Raw genomic sequence first — 11164 nt, 5'->3', positions numbered from 1 at the left:
CATCTTTTCATGTGCCTGTTGGCCATCCGGATGTCTTCTTTAGAGAAGTGTCTATTCATGTTTTCTGCCCATTTCTTCACTGGGTTATTTGCTTTTCGGGTGTGGAGTTTGGTGAGCTCTTTATAGATTTTGGATACTAGCCCTTTGTCCGATATGTCATTTGCAAATAGCTTTTCCCATTCCGTTGGTTGCCTTTTAGTTTTGTTGGTTGTTTCCTTTGCTGTGCAGAAGCTTTTTATCTTCATAATGTCCCAGTAATTCACTTTTGCTTTTAATTCCCTTGCCTTTGGGGATGTGTCAAGTAAGAGATTGCTACGGCTGAGGTCAGAGAGGTCTTTTCCTGCTTTCTCCTCTAAGGTTTTGATGGTTTCCTGTCTCACATTCAGGTCCTTGATCCATTTTGAGTTTATTTTTGTGAATGGTGTGAGAAAGTGGTCTAGTTTCAACCTTCTGCATGTTGCTGTCCAGTTCTCCCAGCACCATTTGTTAAAGAGACTGTCTTTTTTCCATTGGATGTTCTTTCCTGCTTTGTCAAAGATGAGTTGGCCATACGTTTGTGGGTCTAGTTCTGGGGTTTCTATTCTATTCCATTGGTCTATGTGTCTGTTTTTGTGCCAATACCATGCTGTCTTGATGATGACAGCTTTGTAGTAGAGGCTAAAGTCTGGGATTGTGATGCCTCCTGCTTTGGTCTTCTTCTTCAAAATTACTTTGGCTATTCGGGGCCTTTTGTGGTTCCATATGAATTTTAGGATTGCTTGTTCTAGTTTCGAGAAGAATGCTGGTGCAATTTTGATTGGGATTGCATTGAATGTGTAGATAGCTTTGGGTAGTATTGACATTTTGACAATATTTATTCTTCCAATCCATGAGCAGGGAATGTCTTTCCATTTCTTTAAATCTTCTTCAATTACCTTCATAAGCTTTCTATAGTTTTCAGCATACAGATCCTTTACATCTTTGGTTAGATTTATTCCTAGGTATTTTATGCTTCTTGGTGCAATTGTGAATGGGATCAGTTTCTTTATTTGTCTTTCTGTTGCTTCATTGTTAGTGTATAAGAATGCAACTGATTTCTGTACATTGATTTTGTATCCTGCAACTTTGCTGAATTCATGTATCAGTTCTAGCAGACTTTTGGTGGAGTCTATCGGATTTTCCATGTATAATATCATGTCATCTGCAAAAAGCGAAAGCTTGACTTCATCTTTGCCAATTTTGATGCCTTTGATTTCCTTTTGTTGTCTGATTGCTGATGCTAGAACTTCCAGCACTATGTTAAACAACAGCGGTGAGAGTGGGCATCCCTGTCGTGTTCCTGATCTCAGGGAAAAAGCTCTCAGTTTTTCCCCGTTGAAGATGATGTTAGCTGTGGGCTTTTCATAAATGGCTTTTATGATCTTTAAGTATGTTCCTTCTATCCCGACTTTCTCAAGGGTTTTTATTAAGAAAGGGTGCTGGATTTTGTCAAAGGCCTTTTCTGCATCGATTGACAGGATCATATGGTTCTTCTCTTTTTTTTTGTTAATGTGATGTATCACGTTGATTGATTTGCGAATGTTGAACCAGCCCTGCATCCCAGGAATGAATCCCACTTGATCATGGTGGACAATTCTTTTTATATGCCGTTGAATTCGATTTGCTAGTATCTTATTGAGAATTTTGGCATCCATATTCATCAGGGATATTGGCCTGTAGTTCTCTTTTTTTACTGGGTCTCTGTCTGGTTTAGGAATCAAAGTAATACTGGCTTCATAGAATGAGTCTGGAAGTTTTCCTTCCCTTTCTATTTCTTGGAATAGCTTGAGAAGGATAGGTATTATCTCTGCTTTAAACGTCTGGTAGAACTCCCCTGGGAAGCCATCTGGTCCTGGACTCTTATTTGTTGGGAGATTTTTGATAACCGATTCAATTTCTTCGCTGGTTATGTGTCTGTTCAAGCTTTCTATTTCCTCCTGATTGGGTTTTGGAAGAGTGTGGGTGTTCAGGAATTTGTCCATTTCTTCCAGGTTGTCCAATTTGTTGGCATATAATTTTTGATAGTATTCCCTGATAATTGTTTGTATCTCTGAGGGATTGGTTGTAATAATTCCATTTTCATTCATGATTTTATCTATTTGGGTCATCTCCCGTTTCTTTTTGAGAAGCCTGGCTAGAGGTTTGTCAATTTTGTTTATTTTTTCAAAAAACCAACTCTTGGTTTCGTTGATCTGCTCTACAGTTTTTTTAGATTCTATATTGTTTTTTTCTGCTCTGATCTTTATTATTTCTCTTCTTCTGCTGGGTTTAGGCTGCCTTTGCTGTTCTGCTTCTATTTCCTTTAGGTGTGCCGTTAGATTTTGTATTTGGGATTTTTCTTGTTTCTTGAGATAGGCCTGGATTGCAATGTATTTTCCTCTCAGGACTGCCTTCGCTGCGTCCCAAAGCGTTTGGATTGTTGTATTTTCATTTTCGTTTGTTTCCATATATTTTTTAATTTCTTCTCTAATTGCCTGGTTGACCCACTCATTCGTTAGTAGGGTGTTCTTTAACCTCCATGCTTTTGGAGGTTTTCCAGACTTTTTTCTGTGGTTGATTTCAAGCTTCATAGCATTGTGGTCTGAAAGTATGCATGGTATGATTTCAATTCTTGTAAACTTATGAAGGGCTGTTTTGTGACACAGTATATGATCTATCTTGGAGAATGTTCCATGTGCACTCGAGAAGAAAGTATATTCTGTTGCTTTGGGATGCAGAGTTCTAAATATATCTGTCAAGTCCATCTGATCCAATGTCTCATTAAGGGCCCTTGTTTCTTTATTGACCGTGCGTCTAGATGATCTATCCATTTCTGTAAGTGGGGTGTTAAAGTCCCCTGCAATTACCACATTCTTCTCAATAAGGTTGCTTATGTTTATGAGTAATTGTTTTATATATTTGGGCGCTCCTGTATTCGGGGCATAGACATTTATAATTGTTAGCTCTTCCTGATGGATAGACCCTGTCACTATTATATAATGTCCTTCTTCATCTCTTGTTACAGCCTTTAATTTAAAGTCTAGTTTGTCTGATATAAGTATGGCTACTCCAGCTTTCTTTTGGCTTCCAGTAGCATGATAAATAGTTCTCCATCCCCTCACTCTCAATCTAAAGGTGTCCTCAGGTCTAAAATGAGTCTCTTGTAGACAGCAAATAGATGGGTCTTGTTTTTTTTATCCATTCTGATACCCTCTGTCTTTTGGTTGGCGCATTTAATCCATTTACATTCAGTGTTATTATAGAAAGATATGGGTTTAGAGTCATTGTGATGTCTGTATGTTTTATGATTGTAGTGATGTCTCTGGTACTTTGTCTCACAGGGTCCCCCTTAGGATCTCTTGTAGGGCTGGTTTAGTGGTGACAAATTCCTTCAGTTTTTGTTTGTTTGGGAAGACCTTTATCTCTCCTATTCTAAATGACAGGCTTGCTGGATAAAGGATTCTCGGCTGCATATTTTTTCTGTCTAGCACACTGAAAATCTCGTGCCAATTCTTTCTGGCCTGCCAAGTTTCAAAAGAGAGATCAGTCATGAGTCTTATAGGTCCCCCTTTATATGTGAGGGCACGTTTACCCCTTGCTGCTTTCAGAATTTTCTCTTTATCCTTGTATTTTGCCAGTTTCACTATGATATGTCATGCAGAAGATTGATTCAAGTTACATCTGAAGGGAGTTCTCTGTGCCTCTTGGATTTCAATGCCTTTTTCCTTCCCCAGTTCAGGGAAGTTCTCAGCTATAATTTCTTCAAGTACCCCTTCAGCACCTTTCCCTCTCTCTTCCTCCTCTGGGATACCAATTATGCGTAGATTATTTCTTTTTAGTGTATCACTTAGTTCTCTAATTTTCCCCTCATACTCCTGGATTTTTTTATCTCTCTTTTTCTCAGCTTCCTCTTTTTCCATAACTTTATCTTCTAGTTCACCTATTCTCTCCTCTGCCTCTTCAATCCGAGCTGTGGTGGTTTCCATTTTGTTATGCATTTCATTTAAAGCGTTTTTCAGCTTCTCGTGACTGTTCCTTAGTCCCTTGATCTCTGTAGCAAGAGATTCTCTGCTGTCAGCTATACTGTTTTCAAGCCCAGCGATTAATTTTATGACTATTATTCTAAATTCACTTTCTGTTATATTATTTAAATCCTTTTTGATCAGCTCATTAGCTGTTGTTATTTCCTGGAGATTCTTCTGAGGGGAATTCTTCCGCTTGGTCATTTTGGATAGTCCCTGGCGTGGTGAGGACCTGCAGGGCACTTCCCCTGTGCTGTGGTGTATAGCTGGAGTTGGTGGGCGGAGCCGCAGTCAGACCTGATGTCTGCCCCCAGCCCACCGCTGTGTCCACAGTCACACTGGTGTGTGTCTTCTCTTCCCCTCTCCTAGGGGCGGGATTCACTGTGGGGTGGGGTGGCCTGTCTGGGCTACTTGCACACTGCCAGGCTTGTGATGCTGGGGATCTGGCGTCTTAGCTGGGGTGGGTAGGCAAGGTGCACAGGGGCAGGAGGGGCAGGCTTAGCTTGCTTCTCCTTAGGGAATCCACTTCAGGAGGGGCCCTGTGGCAGCAGGAGGGAGTCAGATCTGCTGCCGGAGGTTTGGCTCCGCAGAAGCGCAGAGTTGGGTGTTTGCGCGGAGCGAGCAAGTTCCCTGGCAGGAACTGGTTCTCTTTGGGATTTTGGCTGGGGGATGGGCGGGGGAGATGGCGCTGGCAAGCGCCTTTGTTCCCCACCAAACTGAGCTCTGTCGTCAGGGGGCTCAGCAGCTCTCCTTCCCTTTGTCCTCCAGCCTTCCCACTTTCTGAGCAGAGCTGTTAACTTATGACCTCCCAGCCGCTAAGTCGCGCTTGCTGTCGGAACACAGTCCGTCAGGCCCCTCCGCTTTTTGCAAGCCAGACTCGGGGGCTCTGCTTGGCCGGCGAGCCGCCCCTCCGCCCCGGCTCCCTCCCGCCAGTCCGTGGAGCGCGCACAGCCTCGCCGCCCTTCCTACCCTCTTCCGTGGACCTCTTGTCTGCGCTTGGCTCCGGCGACTCCGTTCTGCCAATCCTCTGGCGGTTTTATGGGTTATTTAGGCAGGTGTAGGTGGAATCTAAGTGATCAGCAGGACGCGCGGTGAGCCCAGCGTCCTCCTACGCTGCCATCTTCCCTCTCCTCCCGAGAACCTTATTGTTTCTTAAAGAGAGGGCCTTGCATGGCATCTGTAGGTGGGCTGCTGGGAGACTGTGCCCTACAGTCTGCATATCTCTGGGTGGTGGGCATAGCCATACATTGATTTTCAGCCTACCAGTATGACAAGTCCCACTGGAACACTAGGACCATCATGAGGCATCTGGGAATTGGCAGAGTATACACTATTATTAGGAATGTGGGATAGTCAGATAAGAGGTGGGGTGGTGAGGAAAAAGGCATAAGGAATCCATTGTGGATCCCCACCATTGGCTTGCATGGTCAGACTGAGAGTTGTCCTGGTGGAAACAGAAGCACATGTGACTATATGTCCATAATGATAAGTCCCTATTTCCAGGCCCCATGTATTCTTTATTTTATTTTATTTTATTTTATTTTATTTTATTTTATTTTATTTTATTTTAATTTATTTTATTTTTTTAAATTTATATCCAAGTCAGCATATAGTGCAAAATAATTTGAAGAGTAGATTCCTTAATGCCCCTTACCTATTTAGCCCATCCCCCCTTCCACAGCCCCTCCAGTAACCCTTTGTTCTCCATACTTAAAAGTCTCTTATGTCTTGTCTCTCTCCCTGTTTTTATATTTGCTTCCCTTCCCTTATGTTCATCTGTTTTGTATGTTACATTCTTCATATGAGTGAAATCATGATATTTGTCTTTCTCTGACTAATTTCGCTTAGCATAATACCCTCTAGTTCCATCCATGTAGTTGTAAATGGCAAGATTTCATTCTTTTTGATTGCCAAGTAATACTACATTGTATATATATATACGACATCTTCTTTATCCATTCACCCATCAATGGACATTTGGGCTCTTTCCATACTTTGGCTATTGTTGATAGTGGTTCTATAAACATTGGGGTGCATGTGCCCCTTTGAAACAGCACACCTGTATCCTGTGGATAAATGCCTAGTAGTGCAATTGCTGGGTCATAGGGTAGTTCTACTTTTAATTTTTTGAGGAACCTCCTTACAGTTTTTCAGAGTGGCTGCACCTGCTTGCATTCCCACCAACAGTGCAAAAGAGATCCTTTTTCTCCACATTTTTGCCAACATTTGTTGTTGCCTGAATCGTTAATGTTAGCCATTCTGACAGGGGTGAGGTGGTATCTCATTGTGGTTTTGATTTGTATTTCCCTGATGATGAGTGATGTTGAGCATTTTTTCATGTATTGGTCGGCCATCTGGATGTCTTCTTTAGAGAAGTGTCTATTCGTGTCTTTTGTCCATTTCTTCACTGGATTATTTGTTTTTTGGGTGTTGAGTTTGATAAGTTCTGTATAGATTTTGGATACTAACCCTTTATCTGATATGTTGTTTGCAAATAACATATTCTTCTCCCATTCCATTGGTTGCCTTTTAGTTTTGCTGATTGTTTCCTTTGCTGTGCAGAAGATTTTTATTTTCATGAGGTCCCAGTAGTTCACTTTTGCTTTTGTTTTCCTTGCCTCTGGAGATGTATTGAGTAAGAAGTTGCTGCAGCCAATGTCAAAGAGGTTTCTGCCTGCTTTCTCCTCAAGGGACTTGATGGCTTCCTGTCTTACATTTGGGTCTTTCATCCATTTTGAGTTTATTTTTGTGTATGGTATAAGAAAGTGTTCCAGGTTCATTTTTTTGCATGTCGCTGTCCAGTTTTCCCAGCACCACTTGCTGAAGAGACTGTCTTTATTCCATTGGATATTCTTTCCTGCTTTGTCAAAGATTAGTTGGCCATACCTTTGTGGGTCCATTTCTGGGTTCTCTATGCTGTTCCATTGATCTGAGTGTCTGGTCTTATGCCAGTACCATACTGTATTGATGATTACAGCTTTGTAATACAGCTTGAAGTCCGGGATTGTGATCAGGCTCCATGTATTCTAATGTGTGTCTTGCTTTCTTCAAACATATAACCAAAATGATGCCCAGGCACAGGAAAATCATGCTCATGGTATTGACTCCTAGGCTACTTCAAAGTGAGCTCCCTACTAGCTGGCAGGAATATACATAAAAGCATATAACCTTAGTGTTGGGTACTTCATTCATTTGAATCCTTAACCTGTGAATTTTTTTTTGACAATTATTTATTTTTGAGACAGAGAGAGACAGAGCATGAACAGGGGAGGGTCAGAAAGAGAGGGAGACACAGAATCCGAAACAGGCTCCGGACTCTGAGCTGTCAGCACAGAGCCCAATGCAGGGCTCGAACTCATGTACTGCAAGATCATGACCTGAGCTGAAGTCAGACACTTAACCGACTGAGCCACCCATGTGCCCCTACCTGTGCATTTTTAATAGGGTCCTTTAGAGGGCAGCAGAGACAGTCCTATGGCACCCATGAGGAACCTGACCAGAGGTGGGGCTAGAGGTGGGGCTAGAGGTGGTGGTAGTCACATTCCACTGGGATTGCTGAGGGACTGGCGTTTGATTTAGGAGGATTTGAAATTAACAGTAGAAAGGAGGATGTGGCTGATAAGGGAGTGGAACTTCATGACCTTAAAAACTTGGGGAGGTTTGAAAGTGAGTCATTGCAATGGGCAAACATTTCCTGTGAGTGATTATGTCTGCTTTGCCATGGAGGAATATCCTAGGCTTAGGACTTTGTGATCTTTTAGTGACATTTAGTGAGGTATGGCATCGAGTGTGCTTTCTACCGTCTCTGCTTTCACATTCCTCCCACTGGGCTATAGTGAACATCTGTCTATTCCTCTGGACTTGAGGGCAGAGACCAAGTGCTACAGAAATTTATATTCCCAAATCCCCCCAGCAGGGCACCTGCTATATCATGGGTGCCAGGCAAATGTTTAGTGGATGAGGTTGAATTATCAGCTGCCAAATCTTGATAGGTATAAAATAAACTGAAAATGTCTTCTTCCCTTTTTGAGAAAGTGTTTGTATTGTCCGCAAATTTCTAAGGCCAAAACAGAACGATGATCATAATCATCCTTCACAGCATCTCTTTTTGACCATCTGGACCAATCAGGTGGCTGCCATCTTTAAGAAATAGTTATTGCCCCTAGGACCCTTCTGCCAAAACAAGTACCCCTCCAGGTGGTGGTTAAGGAACAAGAGGACAATGAGCATGGATCAGCGAGGACAAACCAAGTCCAGAAAGAACTTTGTGGGCAGTGAGCATGCACTGCCTTGCCCTTCTTCCTCCACTCTGTTTGGTGGTCTCTTCATGCACTGATGTTCTCCAAATCCTTACACTGGCATGGTGAAGAGTTGATGGCACAGGAACCTGGCAGCCCTCTGGAGATTGCCGTTCTTCCCTCCCAGCCTGGAGGCTGGATCTGTTATGTCAGCTGCTTCTTTTAAGTATAGGGACTAATTCAGGAGTTCTGTTCTGAGAGCATCTCAATTAAGGAAAGTGGGTGAGGGGGAGGTGGGGTTAGGGGATAAAGGGAAAGTGTGGGTGGGTGGGTACATGGACTGGGCAAGGGGGGATGTGGGGAGATGGGAAAGGGAAGTTGTTAGGGATGGTCGTTCTCACTATCACACCAAATCCTCTTTATTGATGAGCACACCAGGAAGGCGTCCCAAGTAGTGGCATTAAAACCTAGAGATTTCATCGTGGTTTGTGAATTCGAGCCCCACTTCGGGCTCTGTCCTGACAGCTGGGAGCCTGGAACCTGCTTCGGATTCTGTGTCTCCCTCTCTCTCTGCCCCTCCCCTGCTCGTGCTGCCTCTCTCTCTCTCTCTCTCTCTCTCTCTCTCTGTCTCTCTCTCTCTCAAAAATAAATAAACATTAAAAAAAATTAAAAAAAACAAACCTCAAAATTTCAGCAGGGAGAGTGTCAGGTGAGGGCTTCCAGGGATGGGAACAATGTTGGAGTAAAGCATGGAGAACAAAAGGAAACTGGAAATAAACAGAGGCAGAAAAAGGGAAAGGACACAGGTGCATGCAGTTCAGAGGACCTGGGTCTGAATCTGCCTGAAAATCTCTGGAGCTGGTGTGACATATGCTGCTAACATGCCATGGGAGAGTGACAGGGCAGGGGCAGCCGCCCATCAAGCTCATGTCAGTGCTGATACCTGTTAGGCACTTGCTTCCAATCAGCAGTGTGTTCTCCTTCCTAGCTTTGCTGCTTGAGAGGGAGGCCAGGATCAAAAGTCACTACTGCTTTATGTTGAACGCAGTGCTTGTGAGATATGCCCTTCCAGGGCCTCATTCTCCTTCCTCCCTGTTTTCCTGAACTGCATACATGTAAAGGAGGGTGTCTCAGGACACTATGGGGGGTGGTCAGGAAAGCAGTTTCTATAGCCAGATGCTCCCCTCACCTTTGAAGATGAATGAGGGGAACATGCCTGGAGTGTCCCCACCTGGCCCACCTCTGCCTGGGGTCTTGACTGAAATCCCCCCTAAGGTTCCAGAGCTAAGGAGATCTCAGATGCACTTGCATCTCACATACACTTGCACTCTGGCAGCCCCTGGTGGTGTATCACTATAGGCAGCTGTGGCTCCAAAAGCTAAGCGTCTGCGGTGTGTATGTGGGCCACATGTGCCCACACAGGACTAGATGAAACGTCTTTGCCTTTCCACAGGAAAATCTGTACTCCATAGCTGGTGTGATCTGTTTGCCCATAACTCAGGTTAGTCCTTCCTCACCTAACAAATACTCCTCTTCCCAGGGAGAAGTGTCAGCACACCCCTTAATCATGAATTTGGTGTTTTACTGCCACGGACATCTTTAATGATGTTCTAACAGCTTTAACTCATCTGGGCATCTGGGGTGAATTATGATTTTGTTCCAAAGCGGTTTCCAGTTTCCAGGAGCTGCTCTGATTCTCCAGGGTAGCCTATACCTGTCACTGTGCTCTGAAGGTCTCAAGGCTGCTCATCCCTGTCCTATAAACACTATCATTTTTCTCCTTCTCTGTAGAATGGAGGGCGACTGATTCCTCTTGACAAGATTCAGGTTTTGCACCTCTTATTACACACATGCACACAAACACACACTGGCGATGTGTTATGTATGACTTGTAGAAATCTTGAGGTGGTTTGTGTATCCCTGGAAGCTTCTACAAGAATATCAGTTTAAGGTGCTTTGGTTTAAATGGAAACATTCTTATTATTTGCATCTGATACTGCATATGCATATGCAGTTGGACAGTTGGGTAACTGTCCATATTCTCCTCAAAAGTCGCTCTTTCAATACCTTCACAACCTTTGTGTCATTCCAAGTCCACTGACAGCTCTCCCTACTCTTTTGAGGGAGGTGCCTGAGAGGTGAGGTGGTACAAGGTGGCCCCAGGAAGTAGGAGGCAGGTTGCCAGGGTTCGCAGACATACCATTAAGGTTTCGAATTCTGCCAATTATTTCCTGACATGTGTTTTTAAAGACAGGGGGCTGGACCAAAGCTCTGGTGGCAGTCACGGGGGTCCCAGCTCTCATGTCCCTTCAAGAGAGAACTGGGGTTGGGGAGAATCATCTGGTAGCCTCCAGCTGCAGTGCCTCAGATGCAGCCCACTCTCTCCCAGGAGAGTTCCCAGTGACAACATGTGGCAGGGGTGCCAGACCTGGCCATTTATGCCATCGGCAACTTTTTTTTTAATGTTTATTTATTTTGAGAGGTTGGGGGGAGCAAACATGAGCAGGGGAGGGCAGAGAGTGAAGGAGAGAGAGAATCCCAAGCAGACTCTGCACTGTCAGCACAGAGCCTGACATGGGGCTTGATCCCACGAATCGTGAGATCATGACCTGAGCTGAAACCAAGAATCCAATGCTCAACCAACTGAGCCACCCAGGCTCCCCTCTGTGGGAAAACTTTGATGTGGTTGCGCCATCTGAGACTTTTCACAGCTTCACCATGGTCTGAGGCTCTGCCTGCCCATCCTTCCCACCCCCTTTCATTACAGGTGTCACATCTGTGCTGTGCTTCAGGCTTCCCCTGCCTGCTTCTGCTTCCTCTCCTCTTTCCCAGGCATCCCGCCAATAAATCTCTTGTACTTCTAACTCTGTTTTGATATCTGTTCTGAAAGGGCCTGCATGGACACAG

The sequence above is a fragment of the Herpailurus yagouaroundi genome, unplaced genomic scaffold (assembly GCF_014898765.1).
Source record: "Herpailurus yagouaroundi ecotype Mexico unplaced genomic scaffold, PumYag 221, whole genome shotgun sequence".
NCBI classification, from domain to species: Eukaryota; Metazoa; Chordata; class Mammalia; order Carnivora; family Felidae; genus Herpailurus; species Herpailurus yagouaroundi.
This window is presented reverse-complemented; position numbering follows the sequence as displayed.